The following is a 19,321-nucleotide window of genomic DNA, read 5'->3' on the forward strand; positions in this document are numbered from 1 at the left end:
TTTGTTAGTTTAGCATTTAAACATAACTATAACCCCATGATTCCTCTAAAGGCCTGCTGTATACCATGCAAAAGTAGAAGAGCTCTGATGCTACTTACCTCTATTCTTACTGCCAATATGAATTTATTATCTTGTAAAAAAGAATGAAACAAAATGCAAAGACTCACTCAGCATCTGATAGAATTATCAGGAGTTGCATATGAAATGGAGTATAACTAGGTAGTACTAGGAAACAAGAGTCTTTGATCAAATTAAAATATTTTGTTTTTATCTTGCTTTACTGATTAGGTTGGAACAAGAACTACTAAAAGGGAATATATAGTTTAAGAATGCAATACGGTGGAACTTCTTTCAGTATAACCATTGGATTATAAAGCAAAATTGTTGTTTTTCTAGGAAGTACCCTGAAGGTAGTATTATTTGGTTTGTTTAACTTGGACAAATGGTAATGGCTGGCCTTGCAGGTGAATATGGCTGAGGACCCCTGTAGGGAAAGTTAACTAAGGAGAACCAGGGGTTCCAGGGAAGGTATCGAGAATGACACCACTGCTCACCTTGGTGGTATGTGGAGCTGATGGATATTTAGTGTTGATTTCCTATTCAGAACCAGTATAAATAGTTCTCCCAGTAGGACAGTCTCGGCCTTGTTCTTCTCTGACCGAACATAAGAACTCCTACCCCACTGCCCCTGTAACTAGGTCACTTAAACTAGGCCCAACACTTGTGGGCCCTTGAAGAAACTGAGATCCACAGTTAAACACTGATTGATCTAAGCTAATCAGCACATCATCTAAGCAGACTAGTTCTGGGATGGGGAGCTATCCAAACCAAGATAACTAAGGACACGCCCAGAGGTCTGTCTGATTGTTACAGGAGAATTAGCACGCTCATCCCATTTAGACACAAACTTGAGAGAATGTGATATCTGAAGCTGTGACAGGTGTCTCTGTAACCACAAGGAGAGGGCCCATTCAAAAACAAAGATATCACCAGGGAAACAGCATACTTGAGTCAAGAGATGGATAGAACTAGGCTCTGGTGACATGATTTGAGGCCCTTACTCTTACCTAAATTAACGCTTAAGCCATTAAGCGTTGTTGTGTTTTCTGTTACTTGACACCAAAATCTTCTTTACTCATAAAGGAATGTGAATTGATCCAGGGAAGAGGTTAGAGAATGAGCTGATGTTCAATTCTTCTGATGAATTAATCTGTGGGCACTGAAGTCATTAAGGATGATGACGGCTCCAGGTGGAGAAAAGGCCCCAAAGCCCTCTCTGAATACCAGGAGGTGAGAAGCCAATAGAATTATGAGAGGCAGGAAGGTGGTCCAGAGGGGTCATTTTACATAATGGATATAGTGTAGGACCAATGAGGTCCATAAGGAGGTTATTCCCCTCTCCCAACATAGGAGAACGTGCGAATGGGCAGTTTCCCTTCAGAAAGTGTCAAGGCTAGGCTATTCTAAGAAGTGAGCAGCTTCCAGGGATGGTAGAAAGGAGATGAAGTTCAAAACTTTTCTGTTTTATTCTATCATCAAAAAAGAATACTTAAGCTCCTTTTCATTGCAGCATAAGAGTGAGACGGGGTTGAAAGACACTATACTTATCAAAGCTACTATTTAGGGAGAAAATTAACTTATAAAGACAGATCTTAGGGAGAGAACAGAAAAGGAGAATGCCATTTCTAAGAGAGTGTGTTAGACAGACACTAAAATTCAAATAGCTATTTACAATGATTGAGGAATGAGAAAATGGTTTCTAAAAAAATTCAGATGAGCAGACAAAACAGCCTATGGCAAACATTTCCTATTGCTATGCCAGAAGAAAAGGGAAGAGAATACTGATATTCTAAGCACCTGCTCCTTATAAGACCCTGCTTCCTAAGACATTTATAGTGATGAGTAGTCAAAATCAATATTATACATGAAAAGACTATGACAATGCAGTAAGTGATAAGAACAAATAAGCAGTATAGATCCCACAGTATGCTGTAATGACACTTTCCATCTGTCTTCTTGGCAAAGCCCAAAGTCAGGGACACGCACAAAACACAACATATATCGTGTGTCTGGCATATTGTTGATAATCAGTAATTAGGTAAGTTGACATCAGAAAAGGGAGAGGTCATCAGCTTATCATGAAAAAGAGGAAGCTACAACATGAAATCCAAGGAGTTATATAATCTGGCTTTATCTTAAATAACACCATTGTCCCCAACTGGTATAAGATGAAGCCAAATTTTTATAATGCAGTGAGCAAGGTAATGTCAAAAGAGGAGGAGCCAGAGATAGTTGAGGTTCTGGTTCCCATCTGTCTCTTCATATTCTGATATTCTGAAGTGGCTCCCCAAAGGACCACTGTCCTATTAACACATTAAAAGTGTCAATTTGTGCTTACCTTCTTGTATGTCTCTAACCTCTGTGTTCTTATATTATAGTTGAATTAAAATTGCTAAAATTTTCTATGTATATTGTAGACTAAGCAATCACACTATGCTTTTTAAAGCATTATTTTTTCCTAATATCCACAAAGACCCTCCTCAGAGGAGGGTTATTGCCATTTTTTAGATGAGGAAACAGAGGCTTAAATAAAGTACATGCTTTTCCCAAGATCACACAATTATTAAGTTCTAGCATAAGATCCTCAAGTAAAGAAAACCTACTTATCTTGGTGTAATTCTGTAGTCTCCAAATCCCCTAGCCTTGTGGAATTGTAGATACTCCCAGCTCACAAAGATGAGTCCAGGGTTCCCCTACATGACATTTTGTAGGTTACTCTTGAATCTATCCTCCCACATCTAGTTCCCAAAAGAAGTGAGTATTTCACCCCTGCTCTTCCTATTAGGAGGAAGCATAACTTCTCTGATGGGTGAAATTGATTTGGTCCGATATCCATAGGGCCATGTTTCCCATAGGGACTGGATTAGTGTGTTGAAAATGAATTCAAACTTCTGTTTCTCACTGGGACCACCATAACAGGGGGTAAGAGTGGGGGACCAGGTGTTGCATCAGCTTCACTCTTCCAGTTCCCACCCAGTAAACCAGCTGTTCTCAAAGTGTGGTTACCTGACCAGCAGCTCCAGCATCCCCAGGGAATGTGTTAGAAATGAAAATTCTCCATTCCCTACCTGGAACTATTGGATCAGAAACTCTGGGGTGGGGCCCAGCAATCTGTGTGATGACAAGCTGTCCAGGTGGTTTTAACATTAAAACCACTGGAGTAGACAGATCAGGCAGCACTGGCAGGTCCAGTCAGATCCCTCTTTTAGTTTTTCAGTTAGTAGCTGGGAGAAGAAAATTGGAAGCACACACTTTAAATCTTAGATTCAAGCAGCAGTTTCCATGATTGTTGACTCTATAGCTCTGTGTTTGGGGGTTGGATTCTAATGGTTAGAACGAGTGTGGTAGGGGAGGTAAATGTTTAACACTTCCTAATCTTCATCATGTGGTGCATTGAATATGAAACCAACTTGAGAAAAAAATATATATATAAACACTGATATTTGGAAATCAACAATCAAATGAAAAGACTGGGACTTTCTGATTTGTGCAGGTTACAGTGGTTTGATCATGGATGATTCTATAGGTGCAACTTTGGTGGGTTTTTGATTATTTAAAACAGTATTTTAGGGACTTAAGGAACAAAAATAAGCAGAGCTTAAGTGAGAGATGTTTTACGGAATTTTCAGGTAGACTTTTCATTGCATTTCAGTTCAGATTTTAGGTCTCAAGGTCTATACTAGATTTTAGCTAGTCACTAGAGGTTGAGATCTAGGGTTAAACTTGGATTTGTACAAACTATCTGCTGGTCCATGATTTGAACAACCCTTCACTCTTTCTAACATGATCACTACTTGTTCTCTAAATGCTCTCTGGATTGTTCCTTACTTAGGCCCTAATCAGGTCTTATGGATTTCAGGTCTCCAGACTGTAGGTTTTTATTAAATGGATAACACAGGTGAAACAGCATCTCCTAGAATTGAGATGGAACAAAATTCATGGAAAATTTCAAACCCAAAGGTTAAGAGAGATTTTTAAAAGGTTTGTCCCTGGAATAATTTCTTGAGGAATCAAGATTACTCAGAGAGTCAAAAAAGGAAAATAATTGCATTAAAAATATACTTAGGTGCTGTAGTCAAATCAGGACCAATAGAAAGGTTTGGGGAAAAAGACCTGCCCGTTGAGCCACAGGAAAAGAAGAATCTTCTCAAAAGAAACGTTAGTTCACTAAATGATGGACCAGAAGGATAAGCTATGGAAAGGAAGACTAAAAGAGATATGCTTAAGTTGCTAATAGGGACCATGTATTAGGGAGTATAAATGGAGTAGGAAGAAATCTAATAGAAGAAGAAAAGGAAGTTCTTAGAAAGCAAATCACCATAACTACCCTGAATGGTGCCCAGTGCCACAAAAACCATACCCCAAAATGCAGAAAGGAGGCTGAAGAAGGGAGTGCTGTTGGCTATACTGCAGTAATGTGGGTTATTACTTAGGCCTGAGAAATTCCAAGGTGGAGGAAAGACAAAGTTTAGTGGAGGGGCACATGGCAGAGTGTTGACCCTGAGCTCGTGGAGGTTCTGTGCATGGAAACAGCAACAGTAGCTTCATTTACTTCAGGAGTTTGTTGAGGGTGAGATAGTGATTGTGTCAAACATAATTACTAGGAGTAAACTTCACAGAAAGAAGAATCCATAGGTCTTTGAGCAGGAGACAGTAGCCACTATGGCAAGAGCTTAAAAATTCCTTGGGATCTTGCTGGCAATGGAAAACTACAAAGAGAACAAAAGAAGCAAGCAAACAACAACCCTCTCTGAGAGGAATTCTCCTCATCTCCTAGAGTAATGAGCTGAAATTAGAAACAGCTTTTAAAATTAATATTTTTTCCCTTTCATTTCCCATTGTATTGGCATCATGCTTTATCCTGGTTTCAATGCATGGAAGGAGGGAACTATTCATGGAGAAAAGACTAGCAGTTTAGGACATGGAGAAGGTCTTGGGTGACGAGATCTTACCACATTTGATGGTGGTGGAAATAGCAAGTACTATATTCTCAATCACGTTCAGTCTCTATCCTGTTTGCAATAGAACAGATGAGGGAAAATGTACCTTGGGAAGAGGTCCAGGAGAAGGTAAAGATGACAACTTCAGAGAAGGAATACAAATCACAGTGGCCACTGTGAGGTAAAATGGAAAATTTCCAGGCAGAACTGTCTAATGGATCATCTTCTAAAACTCTGAATGGTCAGTCCCCAGCAAAAAAAAAACCCTGAGAGTAGCCAAACATTAACATATCGTGTTTGCATTCTTCACAAGATTCTCAGTTATGCACTGCTTTTGTCAGCTGTTTTCATTTCTCATTGAATTTGATTTTTAATCTGTTCCTAATTAGGAGCTATCTAATTGCATAGGGTAATAAAGAGCTTATGACATTGGAATATCACTTTAGAAAGTCAAAGACTGTTTTTATTCCAATTTTCTTGTTAGTGAGTTCATTTCTCCCCGTGCTGGGCATTTATTTCATATGGCCCATCTCACATAGGTTAACGATTCACATAATGAAGGCTTTGGAAAGATACTTTTAGTCAGACTATGATAGTCAAAAATTATTTGAGACAACTGGAATCCTTAAATCACATTATAGTGGGAAAAATTATTTTCTGGGAGTTAAACACATGAAAGAACAAATTAGGACTATTAACATGTCAGCTGAAGTCAACAATAGTCATTGTGTCAGAGAGGGGAGCTACTGTTTTTCTCTCTACTATTCTGGGGCATTGGGCATTGGATAAAATCCTTAAATGACTTACACAGTTGTTTTTAACTTTGGCAGAATATTAAAATCACCAGAGGAACTTTATAAAATACCAAGGGCTGGGCTATAATACCCCAAACATGATTTTACTACAGCACCTATTAAACTTTATTCTTATCTACTTACTGTCTTTGTCCTCTAAATCATAAGTCCCTTGAAGGCTGGGACCTATTTTATATGCCTTTATATCCTTAATGCCTAGCATGTAAAGGCTACTAATATTTTTTATTATAAGAATGGATAATGTAAAAAAAAAATGGATAATGTTAATGTTAATAATATCTCTTTAGAGATATTAATATTTTGTATTTATATATAAATTCATTTTATATAAATATAATATTATTTCTTTATATTATATTTAATTTATATGTTATATAAATAATAATTATATATTGTTATTATTTCTGTTCTTTGTTTAAAGCTAGGCAGTACGGCTTCCACCTTTCAGAATTTACTCTTAAACTTTTTACCTCCCAGCAAGCAAGGTATCATTCTCCAGCATCTTCTTAGCAGGAAGAATTAAACTAGTTTCCTTCTTAATGCCATATTATTCTCACTCAAAGCCTTCCTTGGAATCACAAAGAAGCCAAATAGAACAAGTTAAAACGTCGTTTCTCAGATTTTCTTGGATATTCTAGAACTTTTGATTTTCAGTGACTTCAGTGTTAGCACTCACCCCGTAGTCCTTGAAATTTAGCCTCTGCTTCTCAAGTTGGATTAGTTTATAAAATCACAAAGTTGTGCTTTCATTAACTCAGTATCATTAAAGATAAACTAATTCAACATCTTTTTCCTCACCGAGGGGAGCAATGTGATTTCACTTAAACTTCATAACCCTAAATAGGAGCTGCTTCAAGTATTTTAAATGTATGTGTTTACTCACACACACTTACACGCATACCCACGTGTCTATGTGTGTGCATATATTTAAAGGATATATGTTTTTGAATTCCCAATCTGGTCTTTATTTTATAATCTGAAACTATAGAGGAAAGTGCTATTCACATTTCTAACTAGGCAAACAGTTCTAGATAAGGACTAAGAGCTAACAAAGAGTTAATCTAAATACTTTGTTTTCATTTCTTTTGAAAACATTTTTAAATTGCATTATATCACGCTTTGAGAAGCATGCCATGGTAATTAAGCTTTTCTTCTATTGCTAATGATCTCTGCATCTCCAAGATCTCATTATGTAATAACATCACCCAGCTAAAACAAACCCAAAGAGATTGCAAGTTAAAGACTGTAGGTAACAGAGCCTGGACCATAACCTTTCTTCTGACTCCAATTCCACTGCTCACAGAGAGTGACAATGCTGCAGACATGAATGTATGAGAACCCCAAGGCATGAGTTCTTTAAATAACATAAAACTGCATATTTATATTTATCTATAATTGTTCCATGAAATCTGGGTTCACTTAACCACTGTGCCATTTTCACTAAGCTACCATTTTTAAGAATGGTGTTCCTGAAATTACTATTATAGGACAATGTTAGGCTTGCACTTTTCAAAACACCTAACTTTTTAAAAAAAATCAGGTAGAGGTATGGCACGAGAGATGAGGAAGCTGTGAACAAAGGAACTTATTTGCAAGGGGTAAGGCTAAATTTCTACTACATGAGTACAAACAGGCCAACACTGAGGAAGTCAATTCTGACTTACACAGGCTTCCTTCAGACTTCAAAGCACAGAAGCATCACCTGTCTAGAGAGAGAAAGGAAGGGGCCCCACTGTCTCTTATAATTTGCATCGATCTTCAGCAGCCAGATTCTCAGTTGATTCAACACTCTGAGGAAGCTTAATCGTATCTGCCCACTGACTCCAATAGGTCACTCTTTTCTTCCTTCCCATTCTCTATTTACCCAGGTAATAGGATGCCCAAATTGTAGCAGGAGAGGAAGCAGATGACTGGAGGATAGCGATCTAAGTCTTCTCCTCTGAACTATTAAATACTAAAGAATTTCGCTCAGCAGGATGGTTTTATGGTTTACCAACTTTTAACACCAGGGCTTCCACTCTCAAGTCATTAAAAGGATTGAATTACTATCATGCGCCTACAGATTAGTCCCCAACTCAACACTTCCTTGGCAATAATTCAAGCCCCAGTTGTCTTTTCTCAAGGGGGTAGAAACCAAAATAGGCAATCGTAGCCATAATTAGCAAATAAATGAATTTACTTTTAATTAATCATATAGATATCAAGCAATGTAAACTGGCCTGAGTTTTTCAATAATTATAATTAAAAATAATTACCTGTTTGGAAATTTTTAAAAACATTAGACACCCACATCCACCCTCATATACTAAAATTTTAAATGAATGAAGTACAACTTCTACAAGAATAAAAACAATGGAAGATACCACCAAGGAACAACTGGGAAGAACTGACCTGAAAAAAATAATTTGAAAAGACAAAATAAACCAGGGAAATGTTTTCTTAAAAGACATTCTCAGATAAATCTTATTTTCATTCACATTAATGATTGCATGCTGACTAATAAAACAAGTAATTTTGAAATATATGTCAATAGATTTAAAACATTTACTACTCCCTCACCCCTAGCCTCACAAATTCATTTTCAGGAATCAAAGTTAGGCAATATGTATAAAATTAGGTTCAGCCAGAATTCCAAGAGTCTGGGAAAATTCTGGTCATCAATAGGCTAGAAAACCAACTGGTGAAAGCCCCAAGGATTAGGATTGGGAGAGAAGTTGAAATCAAGAAACAATGAGACAATCGAACAGAAACACCAGTAAAGGGAATGATCTGCTTGTGCCTACAGCACTCATTGTACAGCTGGTTTATCATTTGAAGGCAAATCCAGGTTTGTCCCACCTGCCAGCACTACCGGCCACACACTCTTTCCCTATTGTCACATGGATAACTACCAGGTACATAGAGATAGGATGGAAAATATGGGTCACCAGGTTGGTGTAAAAACAGAATCCCAGGCACACAAGTTTCTAAAAGGGTCGCGTGGATGTCCGGTGGGGCGATGTAGGGGATAATGAGCTGGCTGGGGGGGAGGGAAATTTACAGCTGGTTATCTCTGGTTGGTGGAGCAAAGGGGATTTTTATTTTCTTCTTTATACTTTTCAAATTTAAACAAGATATTCAGCAATATCCTTTTTTATACTAAGAAATGACAGTCATAAAAATAAAAGAAATAATATTCTGCCTCTACATTAGGTTTGAAAATTTTAATCCTATCCTAGTATTCCTTAGCAGAAAAGAATAATTTCAAATCATATTTTGTTGGAGATTAAGCACTTACACTGTGAAAAGGCAATACCTACTGAACGATGTTTTCTCTTTCCATCTAGAGTCTGTGCTACTAAAGGTCTTATGAGAATGCTGAACAACCATGAAATAATCATGATTCTTTTTCCTAAGTCCCATTCACACAAGCACTTTTATTTTGTTTGTATTTTTTCAAGGACAACTTTTGGGAAGCTGATAATATAAGGCTAAGGGAGCAAATAAATGTTTTAAAATAAGATTATAAGAAATATTTCTGAAGAAAATGAAACAAAAGAAAAGCTCCTAGACTGAAGCAATCTACTGTGTAAAATGCAATGAATTATCCATGACATATTTTATAATCTTCAGGAGATAGCAATTAAAATCCCCTACTTTCTATTCATCTAACTGGCTAATTGCAAAAGCTAGAAATTATCAATAATTTAGCAGAGAAAAAAATATGCAAATATAACATGAAATACAGGCTTTTAAAGGGAAATACATGGGCTCTTTCTAAATTAGCTTCCTTCTACAATGGAGGATTCACACCATCCGAGAGCAAAAAAATATTTGTTTTATCCAAATATTTTCTCTTTTTGTTTCTACTGAGCTGAAGTAAGTTAAGCCCACACTTATACTCAAAAATGCAAGCTAAATAAATCAAATAAAAATTTGAAAGCAAATTCTAGATAACTTTAAGTTATTTGAAAACAAAAAATCCAAAGAATAAATAATTGTTAAGATTGTTTCAAGTATAACTTCGTAAGAACTTAGTTTCTCTTTCTATTGCACTGATTACTGCTAAATATTTTTTAATCAGACTTAGATTTTATTTTTAGATTTATAACTTTGCTTTAAATGGTCTTTGCCCTTTTAAACTTGATATAAGTCTAAGTGAAGAAAGTCAATAGTGAGGTAAACTAAAGGCATGTACTCAGTGATTACTTGTTTACATGAAGTCTCTATGTATATCTGGTGGTGATGCAGGAATTTCTTCAGCCAGTCCATACAACTGTGACTTGCATTTCAAAGTAGTTCTGGGAGGATAGAAAGTTGAGTTCACTCTCATGTAAGTTCCCAAGTTGCAGCAGCATTAGCAGAGTGATCGAGTTCCTAAAATGTATCTGGCACTGTGACCAGTTCTGGAGACAATGGAAAATAAACAAGATATAGCTGCTCCAGAAAGGGAGAGAGAAAATGAAACAAATAATTATGATAAGAGATGGTAAGCAAACTGAAGGCTCTTGAGGGTATCTGATCAATGTAAAGGATTGTCTTAACAATTTCTAGGAGAAAATGGCATCAAGGAGTAGGATGGAAGCAGATGAGAAAATGGGGGGCAAATATTCCAGGCCAAGGGAGGCGAGAACAAGCATGGAGTTTTGAGGAATGAAAAGACTTCACAGTGATGTGGCCGCAAAAAGTATTTGGGGGTGAGGGGGTGGGGAATGAGGCTGGTGAAATAAGGAAAAGCCAGAAGTCATGAGGAGTCTTGTAGGTCATGCCAAGGAATTTGACTTTACCCCAAGGGGACTGGACAGACAGGAAGGAATTTAAGTAGAAAGGTGACAAAAAGATATGTGTAATGATAAAAGTAATTTTTAAACGGTGTTTGCTCTGACAGAAATAGATGAGTGGTTATTTGGGCTGGAGATGGATGGGGGATTAAGAGGTAACTGCTAAAGGGTATGGGTTGTTTTTGGACTACTGAAAATGTTCTAAAATTGATTGTGATGATGAATGAGCAATTCTGTGAAAATACTAAAAGCCATTGATTGTATCCTTTGGATGGATTGTAGGGTATGTAAATACATCTCAATAAAAGGGCTTTAAAAAACGTAATGATAAGTGCCACTGAATGCCTTCTGGGATAAATACTTACATATCAATTCCTTTCATCTTCACCACAACCCTAGGAAATGGGGAATATTATTATTTTCATTTTCAGGTGATGTAAGTGACTCTTAGAGAGGAAGCTTGCCCAGGGTTCACATAGGTAGAATGTGACTGAGTTACAGTATGAACCCAAATCTGACTCTAAGGATGAGGGATGGGGGTGCAACAGAATTAATATTAAGTTGAGCTATAAACAGCAATTTCACATAGTTGAATATATCTTATAAAATCCCAATATTTTCTGAAATTAAATTTCAAAAATTGAACTACCAGATGCAAATATCTAAAGAATACACACATCACTGGAAATTCCCAGTTCAGCTTATTTTGGCAGTCTCATTCTTTACAGATTTAAGCCCAAAATTCTCTGATTTAATTATCTATTCTCTACCTCTGTCATTCGAGGTTTTTGGGTCTCTGGCTTTCTGCATTCACCACCAGCCAAGAGCCTGCTGATTCTCTCAATATATTCCAGGATCTTAGCTCCCTTTTATTTCCCCTAATATCTTTATTCTCAGGTCATTCTTTATAGGGTAAGAAAATGACTGACTGCATAGCAGATCTTGGAGATCTTCCATTGCAATATAAGAGATCCCATGGGCTGATACAGTATGTATTCTATTCTCCAGTGCTCTCACATGTTACTGCTTCTCACCATCTCTGCATCCATTCCAGATCTCAATATCCAAGCTCAAGTGGAAAGACCAAGAGACGTGAGTGTTCTGGAAGTTGGCATTTGAATCCACTTTCTTCCCCAAATAAGACAGCTTGCTAATCATAAGTGATTAGACCTCCATCCTTGAGACTTATTTGTAATTCTAAGCAAAGACGGCCAATTAGATTGCTCTGTGCGTGGATACTGATAGGGTACAAGCTTAGCCTTCACTTTGAAGTAGGCTCTTGACAATTCTGTCAATAACACCATTCTCCTTCTCTCATTATTCTTCCTCTTTCTTTTTTCTCCTCTGCCTCTGCCAACAACTTCCACTGGAAATTTGCATATTCAAAATACTCTGCACCAGTGGGTTGCTAATGTGGATGACTAAAATAATGACTATATTGTTTTTGTAAAATATATATATATTCAAGAGACAAAAAATAAAGAAAACTTAACCAAAAAATCTAAATAACATTCCAGAAATACATTTCTTGATGAATTACAGTGTAAGGAAGAGCTAGATAGATAAAGAAGTCCATGGATAGACATATGAATAAGTAAGTAGAGCCAGAAGGAGGTAGGAAAAAGATAGATGATGAGATACATAGAAATATTAGATTTTAGTTAGATAAATTTATATAGACTAATCAAAATACAGAAATAATTTTTGTTAAATGTATAACATCCTATACCTGCTACTTACTTTTTTATGCATGGGCAGGCACCAGGAAACAAACCTGGGTCTCTGGCATGACAGGTGAGATTTCTGCCTGCTGAGCCACTGTGGCTCACCCTATACCTGCTACTTTTTAAAATAAATCTTTAAATCTAATTTTTGCATTTAACTAAAGAAGAAACCTGTGATAAACTGAAGAAATTGCTGAACTTCAAATGCATGCTTCTTCCTTTCAATATATAATTCCCTACTCCTCTATGACTAAGAAACATAGACTGGAAACATTCAAAAGCTAGAGTTATGATTTCTTTTAAATTGCATGTCTCAATTTTAGGCAAAATTATTGGCTTTCTACTTTTAATATAAGAAAGTTAGCACTCATATTTTCTTCAGTCTTCTCTTCCCACCTCCCAATTTTGGTTATATAATTTTTTTTTATCACTGACTTTTTAGTATTTATATTATGTTCTGCAACCATGATTCCTTCAATTACTTACCCTAAGTCCAATATTTAGATAGATGTAGTGATAACCACTAGCCATTTTATCACAGTTCTCTATTGTCATATCTTGGTTGAATGGAAGATATCTTTTTATTAAATATCTTTTTCAAAGTTCATAATTCCTGCATTTTATTGATTCATTTGTGCTTGAGAATGCTAGATGGCTGCCTTTAATACTAGAGGAAAAATTGAAAGGCTGTAAAACTACTGCATTGGTCTCTTTTTACAGTTAAACTGTATAAAACTATTACAGTGGTCTCTTTTTACAGTTAAACTGTAAGGCATTCTTCCACCATATCCTAGAATTGACTGTTGGGTTCATCTTTAGTATGTTCTTCATTCAAGAAGGACGTATGGATGCTATATGGCCACCAGCAGGACACACTGACCTGAGCAGGAAGTGCTCCTGCCCAAAGCTCTACATTTTAAAGTGTTTTGATCTAGACTACTCACATCTTTCCCCATGACGCAGAGGGTTTGTGGGTCCCAGGAACATGTCCTCCCAGAGTTTGTCCCTCCATTGTAGACCTAGTTTCCTGGGTGCCCAATACTCTCTGCAAAATAGCCTTGAGATAGAACCTAGACAAGCATCTTCCCCAAATCTGTCCTAAAGGTGGACTATACCACTGCATCTAGACCCCAGGGCTGGGTCAGGTATGGCTGTTTGTGAAAATAAGAAGAGAGCTTGGGTGTGTGGACTAAAGTGTCCATATATATATGCAAATGAGACCTCTACTGGTGCCAGATACACAAGGTAAGGAAGAGAATGGAGGAGAGCAATCTCATCATCTGATTTCCAGGAACGCAGGGCTAGCTCTTTCCACACAGCCACGTTCTTGTTTGGAACTTCAAGGAGACCAGGATTCTAAATTTGAAACTGGCCTTCCAAGTTGTTGAGAAAGTATTTTTGTCAAGGGAGGAGGACAAAATATATTTTATTTTATAGTTGTTAGCTTGGAATGTGTGTGTGTATTTAGATATGGGCTTTTAAATTTTGACATATGGCACATCAGCTTACATTTATAGTCTTGTCTAGTTCCGTCTAATATAAGGTGCAGGTTTTATGATCTTTCAGTCAGTTTGTTTCTTTGCTTGTTTGAAAATTTTAACCCATTTACTTACCAAATGATCAGCAAATTGGCCAGCAAAAATAAATTTCTGTCCACTTCCTCAAAGGCCTTATTAATAATGGTTGTTTGAGGATGAAGAATTTGTAACTATCCTCATTATTTTCATTATACAAAGTTATATGCATTTTCTACTGCAGTATCTGAAGGAAGATATATTTTCCCTTAAAGCTCAATAATTTAACAAAGAAATGTCTTGTTACTGATTATTCTATAACTTTTTAAAAATTAGATATGCTTTTCAATCTCCAGATTCAGTTGTGCCATTAAATTCAAAGAATTTAATTTTCTACAATATTTTATATTCTTTTTTACTATTGAATTGTATTCAGTAATTTAGCAATGCAATTTTTTATATCTATGTTCCTTGTCTGTCTCCATATATATTTTGCCTCTCCTACTGCTTTGATGTCTTTATTTCCTCCGGACTCAATAATTATATTAAAACTTTCTTCCTTGAAATTGAAATAATTCAATTCTCCTTTAGTTTATTCTGTTGTTTATTGTTTCTAATTCATCTTTTTTGTTCTGTAAAGATAGAATTTTGGACCTCAGGCTGTTTTCTGAACTTCTTTTTCTATCTTATTTTTGTGTTTTGTTTCCTGGACTTCAATCTCTTGATTTATTGGGTTTTTTTTTCCCCCTCTTTATTAACCTCCTCTCCACTGCAAGATATTAATGAGGAGTTTTCTTCAGTTCTTTAAACTAAGCTTTCCCTTCGACTGGGTGCTTTATTCATGTTTTTGATCCTATATTTATTTCTTGCTGAGACTGGGGGCTGTTGTATTGGCTCAATCATCCTGCTGTCTCTTCAGTTTGCTCATATGCCAGCTAATGTGAGCAGGTCTATAAAAAGGGTGCAGGAATCCTTCCTGAATCACTTCCCACCTTATCTGAAACTTGCTTATCTTCCCCTCCGAGACAGTTTGCATGATTAATGATGGCGTTTCTCCTGTTACTATGGCCCATTCACTTTATTATGCTTGAGGCCATGAGACAGAGAAGGGAAGGGTTCATCAACACCCTTGCAGGGTATCCTTAATAGAAGGGGCACCACTTTCTCCTGAGAAATTGTATTAAATGTTCTTTGCTAGAGTCGCAATATGGTGCATGTGTGGGGTGGGGGGATATTGGACACAAAAGCAGGGTAACTGATTCCAAGATAGCAAACTCTCTGGAGTAAGATCAACTGCCATTTTACTTTGGAGTATTAGGCTTCCTTCAAAGACATATTCCATTTTACCATCCCACTCCTCCCTTCCCAGTGGTTCATTTTTTCCCCTTTTTTATAGAAATTGTGGGTTTTCAGAATAATCATGCATCAAATGAAGGATACCCATATACTACTCTATTATTAACACCTTGCAATGGTATGGAACATTTGTTACAGTTGATGATAACACATTTGCATAGCCGTACTATTAATTATAGTCCATGGTTTGACTTAGGGTTCATCATTTGTGTAGTACAGTTTCAAGGATTATCAAAACATTATTATGCTGTGGCCATATATGCAATAAAATATTTCCCCCCTTTAATCACATTCAGATACAGATTTCAGTGCTGTTGATTAGGTTCACAATGCTGTGCCACCATCACCACTGTCCATTACCAAAAATTTTTCATCCTTCCAAATAGGAACCCTGTATATTTTAAGCCTTAACTTCCCATTCACTTACCCCAACCCATGTAGATCTTACATTCTAGATTCTGACTCTATGAGTTTGTTTATCCTAATCATTTCAAATGAGTGAAATCATACAATATTTGTCCTTATTTTGCTGGCTTATATAACTCAACATGGTATCTTCAAAATTCATCCACATTGTCGCATATATCAGAACTTCCTTCCTCTTTATAGCTGAACAGTATTCCATTTTATATGAATACCACATCTTATTTATCCATTCATGATACTCAGTTTTCTTCCATCTTTTGGCAATTATGAATAATGCTGCTATGAACATTGGTGTGCAAATATCTGTTTGAGTCCTCCTTTCAATTCATTTGGATATGTGTACAGAGGTGGGATTGCTGTGTCATATGGTAGATCTATACTTAGTTTTTTGTGGAACCATCAAACTGTCTTCCACAGCGACTGTACCGTTTTACATTGCCACCAACAGTAAACGAATGTTCCTATGTCTCTATGTCTGTCCAACACTTTTTAGTTCCATTTTGCTTTGTTTTTAAGACCAGCCATTCTAGTGGGTCTGAAATGATTTCCATTTTCCTGATGGCTGATGAAGTTAAGCATCTTTTCATGTGCTTTCTGGTCATCTGTGTATCTTCTTTGGAGAGATCGTCATTAAAGTATTAACTCATTTTTAATTGGATTGTCTTTTTTGTTAAGTTGAAGTATTTTTTTATATTAAAAATATTTTTAATTTTTATTAAAATTAAATATTAAACCTTGATGGGATATGAGATTTCCAACTATTTTCTCCAAATGTGTAGGCTATCATTTTCCTTTTATTATAAAGAACTTTGAGGTTCTCAAAAAAAAAAGTTTAAATTTTTGGTGAAGCCCCATTTATCTATTTTTTTTCATTAGTTACTTGTGCTGTAAATGTAGTTTAAGAAACCATTACCTAACACAAAATCCCAAAGATGTTTCTTATGCTTTCCTGTAGAAGTTTAATAGCTTTGGTTCTTATATTTAAATCTTTGTTCCATTTTCAGTTGATTTTTTTATAATATATGAGTTAAAATTCTGCTCCTTTTCCTTTGTAAATGAAGATCCAATTTTCCCAGCACCATTTGTTTCAGAGACTCTTATTTCCCAATTGAGTGGTCTTTGCCATCTTGTCAAAAATCACTCAGCCATAAATGCAAAGGTTGATTTCTGAGCTCTTAATTCAGTTCCATTGTCCTATATGTCTGCTCTTGTGCCAGAACCATGCTGTTTTGATTACTGCGGCTTTGTAATAAATTCTAAAATTGAGAAGTATGAGTCCTCCAAATTCATTCATCTTTTTCAAGATGGCTATAGCTATTTGGGGCCCATTATCCTTCAATATAAATTTGATGATTCAAATTTATATTTTTCCATTTCTGCTTTTCCATTTCTGCAAAGAAGGTTATTGGAATTTTGATGGGGATTGCATTGAATCTATATCGTGCTTTGGGTCATAGTGACGTCTTAATAGTCCATCTTCCAATCCGTGAATGTGGAATATCCTTCCATTTATTTAGGTCTTCTTTAATGTTTTTAGCAATTTTTTATAGTTTCTGTATAAAGTCCTTTAGATCCTTGGTTATATTTATTCCCAGATATTTGGTTCTTTTGATTGCTATTGTGGATGGAATATTTTCTTGATTTCTTCTTCCTATCATTCATTGCCTCTGTAGTAAACATTACTGACATTGGAGTATTGATCTTGTGCCCTGCCACTTTATTAAATTCATTTACTAGTTATAGTAGCTTTGTTGTGGATTCTTCAGAATTTTCTCTATATAGGATCAAGTCATCTGTAAATAGGGAAAGTTTTACTTCTTCCTTTCAAATTTGGGTGCTTTCTACTTATTTTTCTTGCATAACTGCTCTGCTAAGAACTTTCAGAATGATGTTGAATAACAGTGGTGACAATGGACATCCTTGTCTTGTTCCTGAACTCATAGTGAACACTTTCAGTCTTTCAGCATTAAGTAGGATATCTTCAGGTTTTTCATATATGGCCTTAGCATTTTGAAGAAGTTTCATTCTATTCTTGTCTTCTAAGAGCAAGAAGCAGTGCTCAATTTTGTCAAAAGCCTTTTCCATATGAATTAAGATGATGTGTTTTTTTATATTATCATGTTAATGTAGTGTATTACATTAATTGATTTTCTGATTTGAACCAACCTTCCATACCAAGGATAAATCTCACTTGATCATGGTAATTATTTTAATTACCATGGATAATTATTTTAATATACTGCTGGATTCTGTTTGCTAATATTTTGTTGTAGATTTTTGCATCTATATTCATAGAAGATATTGAGAAATATTGTCTGTAGTTTTCTTTCATTGTGGCATCTTTGATCTGAGGATATTAACATCATAGAATAAATTAAGGAGGGAGTTAAGTCTTTTTGGAATGTTTTGTAAAATTACCCTGTTGGGAGGTTTTTGATTACTGATTCAATCTCTTTACTAATAATCGGTTTGTTGAAATTTTCTATTTCTTCTTGAGTCTGTGTAGGTAGCTATAAGAATTTGTCCATTTCAACTAGGTTATCTAATTTATTCATGTATAGTTGTTCATAATATCCTCTTATAGTCCTTTGTATTTCAATAATGCCCCCCTTATAATTTCTGATTCAATTATTTGTAACCTCTCTTTTTTGCTTTGCCCAGCTAAAGGTTTGTCAGTTTTATCTTTTTAAAGAACCAACTTTTAGTTTTGTTGATTATCTCTGTTGTTTATCTTTTCTATTCCATTTATCTTCTCTTTCCTTCCTTCTGCTCACTTTGTGTTTGGTTTGCTCTGCTTTTCCAAGTTCTTCCAGTTTTGAAGTTAGGTTTCAGATTTGAAGTCTTTCTTCATTTTTAATGTAAGCATTTAGAAGTATAAATTTCCCTCACAGCACTGTCTTTTCTGCATCCCCTAAGTTTCAGTGTGCTGTATTTTCACTTTCCTTTGCCTCAAGATATTTCCTAATTGCATTTCTGTTTTCTACTTCAACTCATTGATTGTTTAGGAGCATGTTATTTAATTTTGACATATTTGTGAATTTTCCATTTTCCCTGTTTTTGACTTCTAGCTTCATTACTTTGTAGTCAGAGAATACACGCAGCATGCTTTCAAAATTTATTAATTTATTGAGACTTTTTTGTGACCTAAAATATAATCTATCAGAAGAATCATCTGCATGCACTTCAGAAGAGTGTGAATTCTGTTTTTGTTGGGTGAAGTGTTCTATATATGTCTGTTAGGTCTAGAAGGTTTAAAGTATAATTCATGTTTTGTATTTCCTTATTGATCTTCTGATTGGTTGTTCTATCCACTATCAAAAGTGGCATATTAAAGTCTCCTACTACTAATGTAGAATGGCAGTTTCTCCCTTCAAATCTGTCAGTATCTTCTTCATATATTTTGGGGCTCTGCTGTTAAGTACATATTTAGTCATGATTATTATATCTTCTTGTTTAGTTTTCCCCTTTATCAGTATGTCATGACTGTCTTTGTCCCTTGTAACTATTTTTTACTTGGCGTCTATTTTATCTGCTATTAGCATAGGTACCCCAGCTCTCTTTTGGTTACTACTTGCATGGTATATTTTTTTCCATCCTTTCACTTTCAATCAACTTGTGTCTTTGAATTTAAGGTGAGTCTCTTGCAGACAGCATATAATTGGGTCATGCTTTTTTTAAAATCTATTCTGCCAATCTCAGCCCTTGGATTGGAGAGTTTAATCCATT

The sequence above is a fragment of the Tamandua tetradactyla genome, chromosome 9 (assembly GCF_023851605.1).
Source record: "Tamandua tetradactyla isolate mTamTet1 chromosome 9, mTamTet1.pri, whole genome shotgun sequence".
NCBI lineage: Eukaryota > Metazoa > Chordata > Mammalia > Pilosa > Myrmecophagidae > Tamandua > Tamandua tetradactyla.